The 23,057-nt window shown below is 42.9% G+C and overlaps 1 protein-coding gene across 2 annotated transcripts in view; it reads right to left on the bottom strand.

Moving 5' to 3' along the window:
* Nucleotides 1–23,057, bottom strand: part of LOC124794705 (saccharopine dehydrogenase-like oxidoreductase) — a 131,578-nt gene that overhangs the window by 87,135 nt on the left and 21,386 nt on the right. The window lies entirely within an intron of this gene.

The following is a 23,057-nucleotide window of genomic DNA, read 5'->3' as shown; positions in this document are numbered from 1 at the left end:
CGGTCTTTCCTGGGTAAAACTGCTTACTATCGAAAGTTCATTCCCTCTGCCGCCCACGTTGCGGCGCTCCTCCATCACCAATGCCTAAAGAATATGCCTTTTCATTGGCCCCCGGCTTGTGAATTGGCTTTCCAAACCTTAAAACGGAAGGTGCACTCACGGAGTGTCTCATGCCATATAACCCCTCCCTTCCTCTCCTCTTGGTTACAGAAACCTCAGACCATGATGTTGGGGCTGTCCTTTCACACTGTCTACCGGATGGATCAGATTGCCCAGTGGTGTACATATCTAAATCCCTTACAGATGCCCAAGGCAAATATTTCCAAATTGAGAAGGAGGCCCTAGCCATTGTGTTTGCCTGTACCAAATTCCTCCAATACCTTTACGGTATGTCTTTTCGCGTGATCACTGACCATAAGCCCCTCGTGGCCTTATTTTCCCCATCAGCCCAGTTATCCACAAAGACTTCCCACCGCCTGCAGTGATGGGCCATATTCCTTTCACGTTTTAGGTACACCATCCATTTCTGGCCAACCTCGCAGCATGCTGTAGGGAAGCAGCCTACTCACGCCTTATAAAATTCACATCAGTCTTTCCATTGTGTGCCAGCCAGTCCGCTGTAACTAGCTCTGATGTCATAAATGTTGCGCAATACTTTAAAAATCAAGTAAATAACCTGAAACGTTTCTAGCATGTCAGGAGTAATACTAAATCAATATGTGTTGAATATCAGTTCAATAACTTTAACCATTTTCGAAATTTGGACGTTTTTCTGTAAAAATCATTGGCGCAACAGAAAAGAGCTAGAAACTTAAAAATTTATATTTAGATTCCTTTTACATAATAATTTAGTAGAAACAGTATTCTGGATCTCACAAATTACAATTTTAGTTGAAATTCATGATTTTATGGTTTTTATCTTTATAATGAAGGAAGCAAGATAGACTAAGTAGGCGAATAAATAAAGCTAGGATGTTTAAATTTAAGTAGAAGGGAGATCCACTATAATCATAAAGATGTGAGAAGTTTCAACTAAATAACTATAAAACTATAGCGATAGCATATCTCCAAAGGGCAAGTTCAGAGCTCGTCTACTGCGTGTAGTGTAATTAAATTAATTATCTCGCCCAAAATATTTGACAAAGCCACGTCAGACTTTTATTATGATTACTTACCTGTGTGCTGATTGCACAAGTAAATTGAAAGCTTCATCGGCCATCAGCAAAGGAAGCAATGATTTATTCGATAACTTAAAGTGGTGCATTACTAGCCCAGCGGCTAGTCAGGAGAGCAGATTTGATCAGATGTTCCCTTAGCCATCCGCACCGCGGCTTTATATGTGAGAAAGCTGCGTGAAAAAAGGCAAGGCCCCAGTTCTCTCCAGATGCTGATTGGCACACCAACTGTGCCGGGAGTCGCGTCGCGGCGGTATCGTTGATATAAACAGCCTCAGATGCAGTAATAAGTTACTCGGGATACGCATAACCATGAAATCATTTTCAAGTGAAGTGTTAATTTTGGGATGACGTTAATGATCTATCTTTAGTTTTCGTATGTCGTATTTTCACGTGCCACCGCAGGACAGACATTCTACCATTATTTAGCGTGGCGTTTGATGAACATTATCATCAAATTATGGCGAGCATTCACTTAAACATTTAATTTGAACAGTTATAGTTGCATCAGCGCATTAGACTCTGAACTGCTCTGGTAGTTGGATTGTGTGGATTCTTTTTGGTCTGTGACTTTCAGAATATAGTGAACATTTGAGAGAGAATGGTTTTTGATTATGGATCCTAAACCATCTCCTAATTCCTCAGAGCTATAAGTTGTAGCTATAAATGTATTTCTCAGATGAAGTGGGCACTAGGAATTCTAATTACAGGCTTCACGTTTTGCTAATCACTTTCTGGTTGCCAATATTGTAATTAGAGAGCCAGTGTTGAGAATGGCAAACAGCATAAATACAAAACATTTATTCTATTATTCCACCCACCGCCACACATATGGTGCCAATCGGCCAGGAAAGAAACTGAGTAAAAGTGAAAGTGATTTTTAAATATTCGGATTTGGGAGTGAAATGTGACCTGCAACTGAGTAATAGAACAGTGATAGTGTTACGTGTGCATGTGGACGACGCAATTGGATTAACAACGCATCTGGATTGACGGAGCTGGCACCGAGTCTAGCAGTGCTGCCGGCATCGCGAGAAGCCAGTTTCGCCTCACCGCAATCGTCCGCCTGCAGTTGCAGGCCACGCAAACACACAGCAGCCATCGAAGTTCCATCTGCAGTTCAATGCGCCGCGTCGCATCAGTAATCCTGGTACGCCGTGCCGGCAACGCCATACATTGTGCAGAAGGAACTAAGTTAAGTGAAAAGCTGTTAAAATTTTTACTAACCTGCACTAAAAGACTGTCGGTGATGGAACCGCCAGAAGAAACTGAGGTTAAACTTAAATCAGAACCTATGTCTGTTGAGGGAACTGTAAATCCAGACAACGGTTCAAGTGTAAATATGCATGAAAATAGTAACGTTAAAGTGAAATATGAAGTATTGTCTCCTGACAGTAGTGTGAAAAGGGGCAATGATTCATTAATAGAGACCCCTGTAGTAAAGCAGAAATCAGAAATTGTTAATTTATTGGATGATAGTTTATCTGATGAGTTAAAAACGAAACAGTCATCAGAGGTGGTAGAGTTTAAAAAGGATAAGTTAGATATGACTGGTCAACAAGGTGTTTCATGTCGTTTTGATGATTCTGGTATTGGAGCTAGTTTTTCGTCACCTGAGTGTGATAAAAAACCAGCTAGTGAGCAACCCAAAGATACTGGGGCTATTGATTTAAATATTATATTACAAGCAATAGCTACCAGTAATGCTAAAACGACAGCTGAATTACAGTCTGAAATAACTGAGGTCAAAAGCAGTAATGCTGAATTAAAGTATGAGATTGTGGCCAGCCAAACTAATTTTAATAAACAATTGGAGGTAATGGACAATACCTTCAAGGCTGGTTGTAATAAGTTGAAAGAGGATCTGGATAGTTTGAATTATACACTCCTGGAAATGGAAAAAAGAACACATTGACACCGGTGTGTCAGACCCACCATACTTGCTCCGGACACTGCGAGACGGCTGTACAAGCAATGATCACACGCACGGCACAGCGGACACACCAGGAACCGCGGTGTTGGCCGTCGAATGGCGCTAGCTGCGCAGCATTTGTGCACCGCCGCCGTCAGTGTCAGCCAGTTTGCCGTGGCATACGGAGCTCCATCGCAGTCTTTAACACTGGTAGCATGCTGCGACAGCGTGGACGTGAACCGTATGTGCAGTTGACGGACTTTGAGCGAGGGCGTATAGTGGGCATGCGGGAGGCCGGGTGGACGTACCGCCGAATTGCGCAACACGTGGGGCGTGAGGTCTCCACAGTACATCGATGTTGTCGCCAGTGGTCGGCGGAAGGTGCACGTTCCCGTCGACCTGGGACCGGACCGCAGCGACGCACGGATGCACGCCAAGACCGTAGGATCCTACGCAGTGCCGTAGGGGACCGCACCGCCACTTCCCAGCAAATTAGGGACACTGTTGCTCCTGGGGTATCGGCGAGGACCATTCGCAACCGTCTCCATGAAGCTGGGCTACGGTCCCGCACACCGTTAGGCCGTCTTCCGCTCACGCCCCAACATCGTGCAGCCCGCCTCCAGTGGTGTCGCGACAGGCGTGAATGGAGGGACGAATGGAGACGTGTCGTCTTCAGCGATGAGAGTCGCTTCTGCCTTGGTGCCAATGATGGTCGTATGCGTGTTTGGCGCCGTGCAGGTGAGCGCCACAATCAGGACTGCATACGACCGAGGCACACAGGGCCAACACCCGGCATCATGGTGTGGGGAGCGATCTCCTTCACTGGCCGTGCTCCACTGGTGATCGTCGAGGGGACACTGATCAGTGCACGGTACATCCAAACCGTCATCGAACCCATCGTTCTACCATTCCTAGACCGGCAAGGGAACTTGCTGTTCCAACAGGACAATGCACGTCCGCATGTATCCCGTGCCACCCAACGTGCTCTAGAAGGTGTAAGTCAACTACCCTGGCCAGCAAGATCTCCGGATCTGTCCCCCATTGAGCATGTTTGGGACTGGATGAAGCGTCGTCTCACGCGGTCTGCACGTCCAGCACGAACGCTGGTCCAACTGAGGCGCCAGGTGGAAATGGCATGGCAAGCCGTTCCACAGGACTACATCCAGCATCTCTACGATCGTCTCCATGGGAGAATAGCAGCCTGCATTGCTGCGAAAGGTGGATATACACTGTACTAGTGCCGACATTGTGCATGCTCTGTTTCCTGAGTCTATGTGCCTGTGGTTCTGTCAGTGTGATCATGTGATGTATCTGACCCCAGGAATGTGTCAATAAAGTTTCCCCTTCCTGGGACAATGAATTCACGGTGTTCTTATTTCAATTTCCAGGAGTGTAAAATTGATTACAATCATGAGGATATTAAGAGAAAGGTTGCTCAACAATTTTCTGAAATGTATAAAACAGTAAAATCTGAAGTTTCTGAGGTTCGCAAAGACTTCCAAATGGAATATGCGAAGCTGGAGCACAAGTTAACAGAAAAGATCGAGGCGGAATCTGAACCGTGCTCAGATAGGTTTAAAGACGTTAATATAAAAGTAAACATATGTCGAGCAGAAGTAGGCGCAATCAAAACTGATACTACTCATATTGTGCAAAGAGTAGATAATGTTGAAATGAGAGTAGAAAATATTAGTACTAACATTGCTAACATTGAGAGTAAAGTAGCTTCAGTAACTTCTGGTAATGGTAGTATGCAACAAGTTGTAGCTGCAAACGCCGCTTTTATCGGGTGTCGGCAGTTCTTGCGGTTCGATCCAGATAAAAATATCCACCCGCTAGATTTCTGGAATGATTTTGAAGATGTGATTCCACCAACTTGGTCTGAACGAGAGAAAATCTCATTTATTAGAAGCCATTTAGCGGGTGACGCCATGCGCTGGTCAGCTGATGTTATGTTGAGGTGTAAAACATTAGCGGAATTTAAAACAGCTTTCTTTCATTAATGAGTATTGGTCTATCAATAAGCAAAATGAACTGTTAAGAGAATTTTGGAGTGGAAAACGCTTCAATGCAGGCAAGGAATCTATTAAAGAGTTTGCCAGGTCATGGATGTCACATTTGGCCGAAAAGCTAAAACCTGAAATGATAATACTAGGTCTTGAAGCCAAACTGCCATGGTATTGGCAAACTAGAATTATATCTGCCCCTAGAGACAATTTGGATTGTTTCATTGAATATTTGGAATGTGCAGAGCGTGTGGCTGCCAATGAGGAGCAAGCACGTAATAACAGAAATGCTAATAACACTAGTAGTAATTTTAAGAATGAGCAGAATGGCAATGTAAACATCAGAACAGTAGGTGTTCGCCATCCTAAGAAAGGTAGGAATTGGAGAAATAATTACCAGAACCAATGGCATCCAAATGATAGTAATTTTGTTCCTAACAAAAATGTGCAAGTAAACAACAGTGTTGAAAGCAATGCTGTACCAGTTAACTATAATGCAAATAAAGGTAACAGTAGTAGGCAGAGGGTGGAAAACTAGTTCCCGTCTATGAGGATGCTGGCGCTCACCAGGCGGTTGCTTTTCCTAAGCCAGTAATTACAGTAATTAGTATGACAGATCAGAATACTCAAACTGAGGATTCGGATGATGGGTCAGTAGCATCCAATGATACTGCAGAAATATTAAACCACTCACAGTATTTGATAGATACCGTGTTAGAGACGTTTTCTAAGTGGGAAGAGAAAGAGAAGGCGCAGCAGTGTAACGGTAGGGAAGAGCTACAAAATACTGAATAGTCAGGTGAAGAAGCAGAAGAAATTCATGCTTATATTTACGATGAGGATGATGTGCTCTTATCTAAAGTGCCTGTGCAGGATGTTGATACTGTACTAATAAATTTAGGACAGGAGATAAGTGAGAATGTAGAGGATAGCCTGTTGGGGGTCGATGAACCCAGTAGCTGTGACCAGTTGTCACTGGAGAAGGAACCCGACGATAATAGTGGAAGTGGTTTAGCTGTAACTAGTGTTGTGCCCGGTCTGGAGGCAAAGAATCGCTCAGACTACAGTAATTTGGGTCATGTTCAGCAAACTAAATGTAATGAAGTCGTGCAGTGTTTTGATTTGAAATTAATAGACTGACTGGAAAAGGCAGCTGAAAATGTAGTTCAGGAAACCCCTACACACTTTGACCTAAATGTAATGAAGACAGATGTCGATCACTTTAGTTGGAGACAAATCCAAAAGGAACTATTGGATGAGTTTGAAGAACCACCTGTACAACCTAGAATAAGCCACCCTATAATAATAGTGAATATGTTGGGTATCAATGTATGTTGTCTCTTAGACAGTGGAAGTGAGGTGAGTGCGATATCTCAGTCCTTCTTTGATGCATTACCTGGTAAAGACAAGCTTACAGTAATGAGGGTATCAGGACTAAGAACAATTGGTGCTACTGGCAAGGTGTCAAAAATGGTAAAACAAGAAGCTTTGCTGCCCTTTAACATTAATGGTAATTTAATTGATCATCCATGCTTAGTTGTAAATAATCTCAGTATTGAGGTTTTAATTGGCATAGATTTCTTGTCAAAATATCAGTGTTGTTGACTTTGATAGAAGCCAGTTAAAAATGGTCTTGCCGATAACCGGAGTTATTACGGTACCTTTTATTGATAAACATGTAGTAACTAATGATGAAACTTGGGAGCTGCCTATACGAGTTCTGAAAAATAGGAGATATTGGGACGAAGGTGTTAATCTTAGTACAAGTAAGCTAAACACAGAAGAAGAAGAAGAAGAAGAAGAAGAAGAAGAAGCAATTATTTTGGTCAAGATAGAAGCTAAATTGCAGGAAATTGATAAAATTTCAGCTAATCAGAAGGAAGAACTGAGACAGGTTTTAAAAAGGCATCATAAGGTATTTTCAAATCGACCTGGCGTGGTCAAAGGTTATGAATGTCAATGAAAGGTGAAACCTGGCCAAGTGTTTTTCAGGAAGCCACACCAAATACATGTAGTTAGGAAGGAGGTGGTTCGAAAGGAGATACAGAGAATGCTAGAGTGGGGTGTGATTGAAAAAGCGGTCAGTGAGTACAATAATCCTCTTGTTGTTGTACCAAAAAGAGACAGGAGTGTCAGATTGGTCTTGGATGCTCGTTGGTTGAATGAAATAGTGGTTAGGGAAAGTAATAGACTGCAGAACATGGATGAGTTATTCAAAAGTTCCGGGGAGTAAAATTCTTATCTTCTATGTACATCACATGTGGATATTGGAATTTGCCACTGGCGGAAAGTTCAAGGAAGTACACAGCTTTCTTGTACGAAGGAGTTTGTTACCAATACCGTGTGGTACCTTTCGGACTTAATATCTCTGTTTGTGCCTTCGTACGTGTGATGTGCCATGTTTTAGGACCAGCCTTAATTAATAAAATCACAGTCTACGTAGATGATCTGTTAATAGCAATTCCTACCTGGGAAGAACACATAGTTTTATTAGAGGAAGTGTTAGAGGCTATTGAGAGAGGTGGCATGAAACTAAAGATTGAAAAGACAGAGTGTGTTACAGAGGAAATAGGTTTCTTGGGATATATGATAAGTAGAAAAGGTATTCTGCCTGACCCAGGCAAGCTAGCAGTCATTGAAAAATTTGAGGCTCCCAGAAACAAGAAGCAGTTGAGATCGATGTTCGGTCTTTTCAGCTTCTATAGGCATTTTGTTAGTGATCAGGCTTTTAATGCGCCCTGTTTTCACCTCCTGCTGAAAAAGAATACCCCTTGGGTTTGGACAGCAGAATTCCAACAAGCGTTCAAGGTGTTTAAACAATCTTTAATTAATAGTCGTATTTTACATCATCCTGATTTTGAAAAACCATTCTATATGTCTGTTGGTGCTAGTAGCTATGGTATAGCTGTGGAGATATTCCAAGTAGAAATAGAGAACAAACAAGAAGTGCACAAGACTAAAGCTTTCGCAAGTCGATCTTTACAGGCAGCAGAGAGAAATTATGGCATCTCAGAACTGGAAGCATTGGCAATTGTATTTGGGGTACAGAAATTTGAGCAGTATCTATTAGGTCACAAGATAATTGTTTACAGTGACCATAAGGCGTTGACCTTTTTAAAGACCTGTAAGTTGAGGAATGCTCGTTTGGTAAGATGGTCATTGTATCTCCAGCAGTTTGACCTTGAGGTTAGATATATTCAAGGGAAAGATAATTTGGTAGCTGATGGGTTATCTAGAAGTGCGGAGCTCTGTGATGACATGGGAATTACAGCAACAGACCTAAGTGAAGTACGAATGTTTGCGTTGCACGAAGTAAAGGAAGAAAGTGCATTAAAGAGGGTGATTAAGAACTTGAGACGTGAGCAGAATGCAGATGACCAGCTGAAATTAGTAAAGAGTTATTTGGAAGATGCGAACTATCATAAGGTTTCGCAATACTACTGTCTGCATAAAGGTATTCTGTTTAGGAGGAAAAAGGTAGGTGTTTCTGAGTGGAAGCTGTGCTTTCCCTCACAACATGTAGATTTACTAATCGACTATGTACACCTGAGGTATGGGCACTATGGTGCAAAGAAGTGCATTGCAAAATTAAAAGAGAAAGTTGTGTTTGACAACATGTACCGCTGTGTTGCCAAGCGTCTAGCATCTTGTGTAGTGTGCCAGAAAGTCCGTGCTGCTAACACCAGAATACAAGGGGATATGCATTCAGTAGAGCCAACTGAAACCCTAGAATTACTGGCTTGTGATTTGTTTGGCCCTCTTCCTGCTTCGAGAGGTGGGTGCACCCATGTTTTTGTTGTTGTAGATCGATTTAGTAAATATGTTAAGCTATACCCAATTAAAAGAGCAAATGCAAAAACGTTGGTAGAAAACTTGGAAAAAGATTTCTTCATGAACGTTGGCGTTCCGAAGAGTTTGCTGTCAGACAATGGGCCTCAATTTACTTCTGATAGATTTAAAGAATGTCTGGATAAGGCCGGAGTGAAACATCTGAAAATATCTCCATATTTCCCCCAAGGAAATATGAGTGAACGTATTATGAGAGAATTGAATAGGCTTTGCAGGACTTCTTGTGCTCGGAAACACTCAAGTTGGGCAGAGCACATGAAGTATTTTGAGAATGTAATTAACAATTTAAGGCATGATGCAACTGGTTTTGCACCTTGCGAATTGATGTTTGGCCAAGAACCGCACAATGTGATTGCAGATATGGTAGAATTTCCTATTCTAACGCAAATATCCACAGACGAGAAGAAGTTAAAGGCTAGGGCAAATATAAGAAAAAGAGCATTGGAAAGGAAGAAGCGTCATGACGCAAAAGCTGTACCCACCAGTTTTGAAATAGGTCAGTTAGTCCTTGTCAAAACCAAGGAAAAATCAAAGAAAATGAATGCAGAAACAAAGAAATTCATGTTCGTATACCAAGGACCTTTCAGGATCATAGGAAAACCACATGCCAATGCATATAGGCTAGAGTACCCTAAGAGTAAAAAGCTATTAGGTCTCAGGAACGTGATCGACCTAAAGAAGTTCATAGGTAGTGAATGCTTTCTGTAGGGAGGAGGTTGTTCTGTAACCTCTACACAGTGTGGCAGCTGTGCAGTCCCAGCTGTGTGAGATCTTCTTTCCTTTTCAGGTCTCACTCATTCTTCATCTTTCCTGTCTACCAAAGTTTCGACTCCTTCTTTGCAATACTAAAATTTTCTGTCATGGCTATCAAGCCATGAGTTCTGTAACCATTCTATCCACCGATTAGTGAAGAAAATACCTAATGTGACAAACCTAACAGCGACATAAACAATAGAGAAGTATGACGTAATTAAGATACAAATGTATTTGAGTAACAAGTATGTATAGAACCCTGGTAATATTGTAAGTACAAAGTGTTGTTTTATTGGAAATGGTCCCGCAATAATATTTAAAAAAGATATACAAGTTCATTTATAAGCAGGATCTGAAATGGCAATGAGACCTAGTGTATGCATTAGAGCTAACTAATAAATACTAAGAGAGAGTGCTTAGTGTTATGAAAAATAGACAGATAAGTTGTAAAAATGAACTCACCTTGTGTAGCAAGGAATGGCAGTGTAATAGAATTGAGTAGTGTTTGTGGTTGAGACGTGAAGGACACGTCCCTGAAGTATTTATAAGTTTGGAGCTGGCCATTGTTTTGGTGTTGGGTGTGCGGTGACACACCTACATGTATTGAGGTTATGAGTTGGAGGTGTGAATGTGACCATAGGTACCCTTATGTTAGATGAGACAGAGCAGCTCACGGTGTCCTATAGGTTTAAGGAATTTAGCATTACGCTCATCCATAATTACTTAATGCACTTTAGTGGTAGGTCAAGAGAGACTACCTGTGGTTTCAGCGTCCGATCGAGTGGAAATGGATTGCCACGTGAGCAAACTGATCAGCTGCAATACACTATAGATATGAAATAAATGTGCTATCCTATGCTTTAAATTTTAATGGAGTGAGTATTACTTAAGTTCATACACTAGCAAAGTAAGGAAGTACATAATTGCAGATGTGGAACTGACACAGCAGCAGAAGACCAATAAGTGGATTTAGTAGTCAACTAAACATAGTGTGTTTTGAACACTCAGAACTGTACTATTACCACAAGTTACTTACATGTACAAAGAAGCTGAGAAGACAACTACTAATCAAATATACTCATACTATCTCTAAGAATAAGGTAATCGAAGATGAGTCAGCTAAGTAAATTAAATACAAATGTATCAAGAACGTACCGAGCATTGGTTCAGTGTTCTGGCCCAGAAATAATAAATTGAGATTAAATAGGATTCATGATTGTATGCCTTGAGCATAAATTTTCTCTAGTATGTGACTAACAGCGTTTTGAGCCATTTGTTTACCGATTTTATGACAGTTACGTAACCGCGAGACTAAAATTGAAAAAGTTCTGTTAACTTTGTTCCACCAACATATTGAAATATAAAATGTATATATATCCCCATTTCATTGTGACCCACCCTTAGATTTTAAATGAACAGAGTCTGAGGCACTCTTTTTGTTTGTTCTACAGGACAAACCAGATAATGGCAGCCTTGTAGCTGCGTGAAAGCGTGGAGTGACTTGGACACAACTCACAGTGACCCCTCCCCTTTCCCCATGTAATTTAGAGTGAACGTGAAGGACGCACACCATAGCAACTTCCCCTCCTCTACCCTTGTGAATGGAAGTGTAGAACGCCAGCCAAAGCGGCTAAAACCACGTGTGTAAAAATGAAATTGTCATGATTTGTGAAATTTTCTCTCAGGTTTAGAAAAGACTGCTAAGATATAATTATCTGTTTATGTATCATGAATAACTGTGTTATTTTCTTTGAATTTGTGTATGTAAAAATATTTACAGACAATTTAATGGATTTAAGATTTTCATAATTTTACATATTTTTATGTGTATGCCTGTCTAAGGTAATATGTATGCCAAAGTGTTTCATTGATTTTGCTTAAATTTTGAGTGATAATGTTGCTAAGAGGCAGTGAACATACCAGCAATTTAAATAATTGAAGTAGGTAATAAGTTTTCTTTTAATATTTCTATATGTTTACATTTCAATTTTAATTTTCATGGGGAGTTAAGCTGTACTCTTGCTTCCCTTTTTGTAATTAATTTTTTTTCATTTACATTCAAAAAAGTTAAGTAGAGGGTGCTATAGGGAAGCAGCATACTCACGCCTTATAAAATTCACATCAGTCTTTACATTGTGCCAGCCTAGTCCGCTGTAACTAGCTCTGACGTCATAAATATTGTGCACTACTTTAAAATGAAGTAAATAATCTGAAATGTTTCTAGCATGTCAGGAGTAATACAAAATCAATGTGTGTTGGATAGCAGTTTCTATAACTTTAACCGTTTTTGAAATGTGGATGTTTTTCTGTAAAAATCATTGGCGCAGCAGAAAAGAGCTAGAAACTTAAAAATTTATATTTAGAGTCCTTTTGCATAATAATTTAGTAGAAACAGTATTCTGGATCTCACAAATTACAATTTTAGTTGAAATTCTTGATTTTCTGGTTTTTGTCTTAAAAATTAAGGAAGCAAGATAGATTAAGTAGGCGAATAAATAAAGCTAGGATGTTTAAATTTAAGTAGAAGGGAGATCCACTAAAATCATAAAAATGTGAGAAGTTTCAACAGAATAACTATAAAACTATAGCGATACCGTATTTCCAAAGAGCAAGTTCAGAGCTCGTCTACTGCGTGTAGTGTAATTAAATTAATAATCTCGCCCAAAATATTTGACTTAGCCACGTCAGACTTTTATTATGATTACTTACCTGTGTGCTGATTGTACAATTAAATTGAAAGCTTCATCGGCCATCAGCAAAGGAAGCAATGATTTATTCGATAACTTAAAGTGGTGCATTACTAGCCCAGCGGCTAGTCGGGAGAGCAGATTTGATCAGGCGTTCCCTTAGCCATCCGCACCCTGGCTTTATATGTGAGAAAGCTGCGTGAAAAAAGGCAAGGCCCCAGTTCTCTCCATACACTGATTAGCGCACCAACTGTGCCGGGAGTCGCGTCGCATCGGTATCATTGATATAAACAGCCTCGGATGCAGTAATAAGTTACTCGGGATATGCGTAACCATGAAATCGTTTTCGAGTGAAGTGTTAATTTTGGGATGACGTTAATGATCTATCTTCAGTTTGCGTATGTCGTATTTTCACGTTCCGCCGCAGGACAGACATTCTACCATTATTTAGCGTGGCGTTTGATGAACATTATCATCAAATTATGGCGAGCATTCACTTAAACATTTAATTTGAACAGTTATAGTTGCATCAGCGCATTAGACTCTGAACTGCTCTGGTAGTTGGATTGTGTGGATTCTTTTTGGTCTGTGACTTTCAGAATATAGTGAACATTTTAGAGAGAATGGTTTTTGATTGTGAATCCCAGACAATCTCCTAATTCCTCAGAGCTATAAGCTGAAGCTATAAATGTATTTCTCAGATGAAGTGGGCACTAGGAATTCTAATTACAGGCTTCACGTTTTGCTAATCACTTTCTGGTTGCCAATATTGTAGTTAGAGAGCCAGTGTTGAGAACGGCAAACAACAGCATTAAATAAATAATGGGAACATTAACAATTATTCCACCCGCCGCCCCACAATGCCAACACTGATGCCTTGTCTCGGCTCCCCTCCGGCCAGGATTCGGTATTCGATTCATCGGACCTCCTAATTTTTCAGGTTGATGATGACATACAGGATGCATTAGCTGCATTCTCAGTCAGAGCTGAAAGGGTGGCCGCAGCAATGACTGCAGATCCACTCGTGCAACTGGTGCAGCACTATGTTCTCCGAGGCTGGCCCACGCTTCCTCCACCTCGCACCCAGGCTGACCTCTGATTATTCTTCTCCATCCACCATCAACTGGAGGCCATCAGCAGGGTGCTCCTCCATGCAGAAAATGATGCCAATCCATGAGTCATGGAACCAACTCCCCTGCTGTCCTGGATTCTCCACGTCTTACATCAAGGTCCCGGGGGTATAGCCTGGATGAAAACCTTCGCACATCACCATGGCTTCTGGGTAGGAATGACAGAGGATGTGGAGCACATGGTCCGGGGTTGTCAACAGTGTACCCAAGCCCTTCATACACCACACCGGTCCTTCCAACCATGGCCAGCCACTTCCCTCCCATGAGGACGCATCCATGTGGATTTTGCGGGACCCTTCCTCGGCGCTTACTGGTTACTCGTCACGGATGCCTTCTCCCACTTCCCTTTCATTATCTGATGCTACTTTATTACCACAGAGAATACCATCATGGCCCTGTCAAAAATATTTTCCAGAGAAGGCCTTCCCATCACCTTGGTATCTGACAACAGCCCGCAATTTTGCGGTCAAGAGTTCACCAAATTCTGCCACAATAAAGGTATCCACCATGCCTGTAAACCTCCTTTCCATCCCCAATCATATGGAAAGGCGGAGCGCCTTGTTCACACTTTTAAACTCAGATGAAGAAGTACACGGAGGACCGTTCTCCAGAAGAAGCTCTTACATTATTTCTCAGTACCTACAGCGTCACGCCAGTGTGTGACAAGAGTCCAGCTGAACTGCTCCATGTTCGCCAACCTCGGACTCTACTCCATCTCCTCCTGCCGGCGCTTCCCGACATTCATCCGGCTCCAAGATGTGGGCTCACGATTTCGGGCCCCGGCCCAGCTGGCTTCCAGGGGTCATTATCCGGCCCCGTGGCTGACAACTGTTCAACATACGCCTGGCCAACAGAGTCATTTTGCATCACCGCAACCAACTGCATCCTCATTTCCTTGAGCAGCTGCAGCCCCAAATGCTAGCTCCTCTCTCTCTCCCATCGCCGGCCCTTTCATTGGGGCCTATGTTGATGCCCTCTCCTCAGTTGGTGGATGATCTCCCGGAGACCCCACTCTGCAGTGCCCCTGTGGCCATCCATTGACAGTGCGCCATATTTTATTGTCCTGTCCCCAGTTTATTCACTCTCGTGTTGTCCTGTGTCTGCTGTCTACCTTACAGGAACTTTTAGCTGATGCTCATATCCTTAGTTTTATTATATTGACAGGCCTATCCAAAGAGATCTAACTTCTTTACTTTGTTTATCTGCACCTTTGTAAGTCCTTTCTGGTGTTGCCCCCTTGCGTTTTTCTACGCTATTAGTGCACTAACGTTTGTGACTGGGCGCTAATGACCTTAATAGTTGAGCACCCTAAACAAAAAACAAAAAAAAGCCTTTTCCAGATGCCAACACCTGGTTGCTCTCTTTTTTGACTTACATAACGTGTATGACACCACTTGGTGACATCATATCCTTACCACATTACATGAATGGGGGGTCTCTGATGCCCACTCCCGATTTTATCCAAAATTTCCTGTCATTTCGTACTTTTCTTGTCCAAGTTGGTGCTTCCCATAGTTTGCCCCATATCCAGGAGAATGTGGTCCTGCAGGGCTCCGTATTGAGTGCATTAGTGGCCATTAATGGTATAGCAGCAGCTGTAGGGCCGTCCGTCTCAGCATCTCTGTATGCAGACGACTTCTGCATTTCATACTGCTCCACCAGCACTGGTGCTGCTGAGCAGCGCCTACAGGGAGCCAGCCACAAGGCGTAGTCATGGGCTATAACCCACGGTTTTCAGTTTTTGGCTGCAACGTCGTGTGTGATGCACTTCTATCGGCATTGTATCATTCATCAGGAACCAGAATTTTACCTTAATGATGATCCACTCACTATAGTAGAGACTGGTTTTCGATGCCCGATTGACTTGGCTTCCTCACCTCCATAACCTTAAGTGGAAGTGCCGGCAGCACCTCAATGTCCTCCGCTGCCTGAGTAACACCAACTGGGGTGCAGATCACTCTGCGCTACTGCAGCTCTACAGAACCCTTGTTCAGTCTTGCCTTAACTACAGGAGTCTGGTTTACGGTTCGGCGGTACCCTCAGCATTGTGTTTACGTGACCCAGTGCACCACTGTGGCATTCGCCTAGCAACAGGGGCTTTTAGGACGAGTCCGGTGACCAACGTCTTGGTGGGGACCGAAGTCTCTCCATTGCAGGTTAGGTGTGTGCAATTGCTCTCCAGTTGCACACATTCGTAGTTCTTCTGCGCATCCGAATTACCATCTCAGTTTCGCAACCACAGCGGTTCATCTCCCACATTGGCGGCCCATGTCAGGGCTTACAATTGCAGTTTGTGTGCGACCCCTTCTCTCCAAACTGGAGTCCTTGCCTTTACCACCTTTACATGAGATTCATTCACGAACACCTCCATGGTGTACACCTAGGTCGTGACTTCGCCTGGACCTTTCACATTGCCCTAAGCACTCAGTTAACCCTGCGACTCTCCACTGTCACTTCCTCTTGGTTCTTGACATGTACTGGGGCCATGAAGTGGTTTACACTGATGGCTTGATGGCTGATGGTCACGTTGGCTTTGCCTATGTTCATGGAGGACATATAGAACAGCACTCCTTGCCAGATGGCTGCAGTGTTTTCACGACAGAGCTGGCGGCCATATTCTGTGCTCTTGAGCACATTCACTCGTGCCCAGGTGAGTCATTTCTCCTGTGTACTGACTCCTTACCCTACAAGCTATCGACCAGTGCTACCCTCATCATCCTTTGGTAGTGACCATCCAGGAGTCCATGTATGCCCTGGAATGGTCCAGTTGTTCAGTGGTATTTGTCTGGGCCCCAGGTCATGTCGGAATACCAGGCAATAAACTTGCAGACAGGCTGGCCAAACAGTCTACGCAGAAATCACTTATAGAGATAGGCTTCTCTGAAACTGACCTTCGTTCAGTATTATGCAACAAGGTTCTGCAGCTTTGGGAGATCGAATGGCATAATCTCAGTAGGCACAACAAGCTGTGTGCCATTAAGGAAACTACAAATGTGTGGAAGACCTCCGTGCATGCCTTTCGCAGGGACTCTGTGGTTCTCTGTCAGCTGGCCATACGTGGCTGACACATGGTTACCTCCTCCGTCTTGAGGACCCACCTCGGTGTCGCTGTGGCTCATGAATGACGGTCATGAATCTCTTGCTGGATTGCCCTCTTTTAGCCGCTCTGCGGTGGACTTTTAACCTTCCCAGCACCCTACCTTCGGTGTTGGGTGACAATGCCTCAACAGCAGCTTTAGTTTTATGTTTTATTTGTGAGGGTGAGTTTTACCATTTGCTCTTAAGTTTTAGCACATGTCCTTTGCCTCTGTGTGTCCTCCACCCTAGTGCTTTCAGGGTGGGGGTTTTAATGTGTTGCAGAGTGGCTGACTTTTCCTTTTTACCGTCATGGTCAGCCAGCCATGGAAGCCTGCTTTCTTGTTTTAACTTCTTCTACCTGTTTCTTGTGTCTTTGTGGTTTTCTTGTCCTCTTTTGTCCCTTTAAGTGTTTGTTGCCCTTCAGTCGTTGTTGTGGTTTTTCCTTTCATTCTGTTTTGTGTTGTCTCATTGTCTTATTCTCACCCTTCTGCCATTGTTTCCTTCAGAACAAGGGACTGATGACCTCATAGTATGGTCCCTTCCCCCCTCTTTTAAACCAACCAACCAACATTGACATGGTATTTTGTACACTCCAGGCATGCTGAGCCCTAGTCTACTCCTTCACAGGCCTCATGAGTTGTATTTCTTCTGGAGGCCTGAACGCTTTTAAAATATTGTGTCTCTTCAGGAACCGGCTAATCCTTCACAACATTGTGCCATAGAAAAGCAGAAAAACATATTTCTTGCTCTCTTCTTCAGTAGCTTTCTTCCTGCACATTTCACCAGGAATAGTTCATGACACCTGGCGGTGATTGTAGCCATTTTGCTGGAAGATTCTTTGGAGGTGGTTTAGTTCTAGTGGAAAGTTTTTGGCATCTGAGTAAACTTAAAGCATGATGTACAGAAGACCATGTTTTTGTGCCGGACAGTGGTGGGTGAGGTACTGACCTGCATATGGGTTTCCTGTAGTTACTGTGGCTAAGGTGCCCGTTGGTCTTTTAGTGACTGAGGACATCAAGGAAGGGTAATGTACCATTTATCCCTAATTTCATAATAAACCTGATGTGGTTGTGAACACCATTCAGATGTTCTAAGAATTCTCCCAGTTTTTCATGTCCATGGGCCAGATGATAATGTGCCATTGATGTAACAATAAAAGTAACTAGGTTTAACTGGTGCCATGTCCAAGGCAATGTTTTCAGATTTCTCCATAAAAAGGGTGGTTATGGATGGAACTAACAGGCTTCCCTTTGCCTCACTGATCATCTGGTGAAAATACTGGTCACCATATAGGAAATCCAATGATTTCAATATGTGCTTAAACAGTCCCACAATTGTACAATCAAATAACTGAGACAGGAGGTCTATACAATCTTTAACTGCAGCATATGTAAATAGGGGAACCACATCAAAGCTGATCAAGAGAAGATGCTTAATTCAGTTGATAAAATTGTTGGTGTTTTTGATGTAAGGCAAACAGTGACCCACATGCAGCGTAAAGAGGCTGGCCAGATATTTGCCAGTCTATAAATTGGTGACCCAATTGTGTTCACAATATGGCAATTAAATGAATTCATTTTGTGGATCTCCAGTAGCCCATAGAGCGTAGTTGGTCATGATGCCTGAGGGAGGAGACTCTTAATAGCAGTCTCTTCCAATGCCTACTGTTTTGGGAGCTCTGATATCTTCCTCTTTATTCTTGACATCGGGTCCCTTGGCAGTTTCCTGTTGGTATCCTCCTCAAGTATGAACTAAATTTTAGTGTCAGTCAGCTTTACTCAGAATGATGGATACACTGCCGTAGTCAGTTGGCAGAATCATGTTGAGGGAATCATTGCGGAGTGCGTGAAGGCTGTTGTGTTCTGCCTTAGTCATGTTAGTTGGCGGTGGTTTAGATTTTGAAATAATCTGGCACATTTTGTGTGAATTGCATCTGTACTCTCACTAGGCATCTTGCAAATTGCTTGTTCAACCCCACATACAATATCACAACAGGGAAACTCTGAGGTGCTGGTGTGAAGTTAAGATATTTCTTAAATGCCGAAATGTGTCTCGCATTGATATGTCTCTCCATCATGTTGATGACAGTTCATTCTGTTGTTTTTTGTTCTTCTTTTTGTTGTTGTTGAGTAAGCCAGCTGGATTTTGGAACAGCATTATAAAAGAAGATGTAGAAATAAAAATATCTGTAAACACCATAAATAAGGACTGCGGTTTTCAGCTCAGCAGAGCCTGGAACCTGGCTATTGCGGGCTAGGAGTGAACACGACAGATATAGGAAAAAACATTGCCCATTTGGTTAGGAAGTGAGCACCAGTGATGTCACAGCCAACAACACAGCTATACAATAGCAAAGCGACCATGGCAGTCATTTACTGCTTGACAATAGCCAAGGAGAGCTCGATTGGAAGCCAGAGAAGATTTTATTAATTCATATCACCATACATATAGAGAGGAAATGTAGCACACAGCAGATGTCAACACGAAGAGAACCACAGAGAAATGGAAAGGGACATTCAGCCAGCTACCTCAACAACAGCATGATGCAGAACAAACTGTCATCAATATGATGGAGAGAGATATTGACAAGGCTGCTATTTTGACACTTAAGGAAGGTCTTAACTGTGCACCAGTACCTCATAGTATCTCAATCTGTGATATAAGTGGGGTTGAACAAGCAATACACAAGATGCCTGGTGAGAGCACACACAAAATTCATCAAGAAGCATGTAGGACTGGAAATGAACTCAGTGGAATACATTCATTCTGCAACAACCCCTCATTGTGAGTCTACCAGCTGACAAGGGCAAAGTATCCATCATTCTGAATAAAGCTGACTATGATACTAAAATTCAGGTGATTCTTGAGGAGGATACCTACAGGAAACTGCCAAGGGACCCAATGTCAAGAATAATGAAGGAGACACCAGAGCTCACAAAATAGTCATTATTGCAAGAGACACAACATTTCATCAATGTTCAGCCCCCCAGCAAAAATGCAACAACTCATCAGGCCTGTGAAGGGCAGTATAGGGCTCAGAATGCCTGAAGTGTACAAAATATCATGTCAGTGTGGCTGCTACCATGTCGGGCAAGAGTAAGCACCATATTCATAAATCAGAAATGTGTGCTTTCAGGCACACCTAAGGGTTATTGTATTTGAGAGCTTTTTTATTTTCCTTGAATGATGACAGTTGAATAAGTACCTGTGTTTGGAATGAAGATATCAATTTTTATTGAAAAACAAATTACTTTTCAACATAGTTCTGCTTTGTCCCAATAACTGTCACTTGACATTCTAATTTGAGTAGAATTGTATATTTCTTGCAAATCATTCTTTGTGTTTAGAACAAGATAAAATGGAAGCCAGGTCAGATGAGTGAGGAGTGCAACACCAATTTGTAATGCACTTCAACAAATTTTGTGGCATCAAGTCCAAGTGAATGTGCTGCTGCACTGTTGTAGTGGAGCAGTACTTCCTTCTTCATTAACTGTTTCCTTCAGTTTCTTAATAAGTGGCCAGTATTTCATTGCAGTATGTCCAGTGATTATTTTTTCTTTTTCTAGAAAGTCTAAGAGTATGACCAACACCACAAAAAATCATTGCCTTAATGTTTTTGGCTAAAAGGGCAGCTTTCATCTCCTACAGATTCACCAGAAGTAACCAATTATTTTAATTAGTTGCTTAATTTCTGAGGTGTGGTGATGATTTTAGGCCTCATTAAGGGTAATAGCTTGATGCAGAGAGTACTTAGGATCTTACTTAACTTGCTCCACACACAGCTAAGAAGTTGAAAATGTGATCCATTTGTTATCCACTGTAAGCAATCATGGCACTCTTCAAGATAACCAGTTTTTGTATCTCCATCTTAATCATGAACAATATCATTATTCCCCTCAACTCAATTTTGGTCTCTGGTATTTCATGCACTTTCATTTCAGGGTCGTGAAGAATCATGTTGTGAACTTTTTCACTGATTTCTGTGTGACTGTACCTCCCAGGCATCCTGGGGGTTCCACATCAACAATGGATTTTTGACCATGTTTAAACTCATTGAACCAGTAATTAACTGTCTTCTTTGACAGCAAAGAATTACCATAAATAGCATCCAGTTTCACTTTTATTTTGACATTCATTTTTCGCCCAAAAACAAAAAGTGAATATGCACATTTGGCATCTTGGCAAAGAGAATGTAGCATAACCGACTGGAATGGCTTCCAAGTCCAAACTAATCTATGGATCAGTGTCGTTTTTGTTGTGACTGACAATTCACAATTTTTCGCAAACACATCTTTTATTTATGTAAGTTTACACAGTTGATGACTGAACAACATAAGAAAGGTAACAATAACGAAGACAGTAAAAGTCTCCTAATTGAGGCAAACAAAAGTTCACTTTTACTTTTCCACAAATGTTCATGGTAACACACACACCTTAGTAAAAGTCCAATTCAGAGACGAAGATGTAACCTTCAGCTGTCGAAGTCCACGAGGTCGGCATCCGGAGTGAACTAAACTTCAGGGCTGGTTCTAGCTCCTAAGTAGCTGTCTCCAGCCAATCAGGTTTTGGCGTAGTGATACTTCCTGCAGGCTGTCGCTCGATCTCCCCCTGGCAGGAAGTAGTGCTCAGAATGTCTGTTTCCATTATCTTATATGTAAATAGCCAGTGTTTACCATGGTGCTTTTGGTATGCCTTGGACACAGACAAACCCATTCTGTGTGGTGTAATATGGGTTGCTGGCCCTCAGGGGCTACTTTGGCTCTGGCACAACACCCTTCCCCCTTGGAAAAGATGGTGCAGCACGGGTGACTGCGGGGAGGGGGGGGGGGGGGGGGGCTGTACCAATATAACCCAGTGCTGTACGCTGATCTGCAGCTAAGTCCTCCTGCAGGAGGCACTGAAACCCAGCTGCCAGAGAGTAGGGCACTGCCTTCCGCGCGAGGCAGCTGGAACGCTGTACTGATACAGTTCGCCATCGTAGGGTGGTGGTGGTGGTGGTGGTGGTGGTGGTGGTAGGTGCGTAAAGCACGTCACCGAGCACGAATAGTGTCACCACACGCTGTAGTCCACCAGTGGACTGGAACTCGACGTGGAGAAGAGGAAGTACGAGGGATGGAATATTCAGCAGCAGTGAGAATAACGCCTGCGAGGCATGCGACCTGACTATCGCAGCTGGAGAAGTTTTGATCATTGAAGCTCGCCAGGGAGGTGAAAAGCCCCCAGTCAGCTTTGGAGATGTTCCAGTTAGTGGAACATGGAGAAGGTCTGTGATGCAGGAGATGGATTACACGGGGGAAATGGTTGCTCAAGTATGTGTCAGAGCATACCACTCAAACCAACGTGCAAGTTGGGTAGTGGATATTGAGAGGTCTAAGTGGGAATAGGTATGTGTTGCATCCGGAAGGAAGGTAGGTGCACTGGTATTTAAGCAGACTAGATTGAGGTGGTTGAAAAGGTCTGCCAAGAGGGAGCCTCTCGGCCAGGATGCTGGAGAGCCCCAAAGGGGATGGTGGGCTTAAAGTCACCAATCAACAAAAATGGTGTAGGAAGCTGAGCAGTCAGTTGTATAATGTCTGCCCTAGTAAAGGCACATGATGATGGAGTGTAAACAGTACAAATGGAAAATGTGAAAGTGAGGAGAGTAATTCGGATGGCAACTACCTGCAGATCTGTGTGCAATGTGATTGGGTCGTAGTAGACATCATCCCGAAACAGCAACATGACCCCTCCATGAGCCGGAATATCTGCCACAGGGGGAAGGTCAAAACGCATGGAGGTATAGAGTGCCAGGTCAATACGATCACATAGGCATAACTTTGTTTCTTGGAGACCTACGACAAGCAGGCAGTGCATTCGAAGGAGCAATTTTAATTCCTCTCGGTTGGACCGAATGTCGCGAATATTCCATTGAAGAAGTGCCATTATGAAAACAAAAAGAAAAAGAAGATACAAGAAAGGGTCACCTCGATGGCCGCTGAGGGCCTGGCTTCGAGGGAGCACTGCTGCTGCAATCGATAGGTGGTGAGTCATGGTCCATCAACTCAACAGTTGCATCTTCCACCTTTCTGAGCTGGTCAGGAGGGGCAGCTTCCTCCGCTGGTGAAAGGCCAGATGATCGGCTACCAGCGGTGCAGCCTGGCGAAACTGAAGATGGCCTGGGACAGCAACCGCTGGGTGGCGCAGGACAAGAAACGTGCCTCAGCAGAGATGGAAAACACTTTTTTCTATGAGCCTTCTTTGAAGAATTATGTTTTGTCGAAAGAACAGTTGATGGCTGTGAAGTTTGTGTACGCAAGAAATCTTTGCGTGTCGGTTCTTATTTGAAGGCCCGAGCATCTGATTCAGAGGTCCTCGTCTTAGCAGTAGCAGATGATGATGTTTGAGCCTTAGAATTGGTGGGAGGAAGAGGAGACGTAGATTGGGCGATCTTAGTACTGGCCGATCGGATGACCGAATCGCTAAATGTT

This window comes from Schistocerca piceifrons, chromosome 4, assembly GCF_021461385.2.
Source record: "Schistocerca piceifrons isolate TAMUIC-IGC-003096 chromosome 4, iqSchPice1.1, whole genome shotgun sequence".
Classification (NCBI taxonomy): domain Eukaryota; kingdom Metazoa; phylum Arthropoda; class Insecta; order Orthoptera; family Acrididae; genus Schistocerca; species Schistocerca piceifrons.
This window is presented reverse-complemented; position numbering and strand designations above follow the sequence as displayed.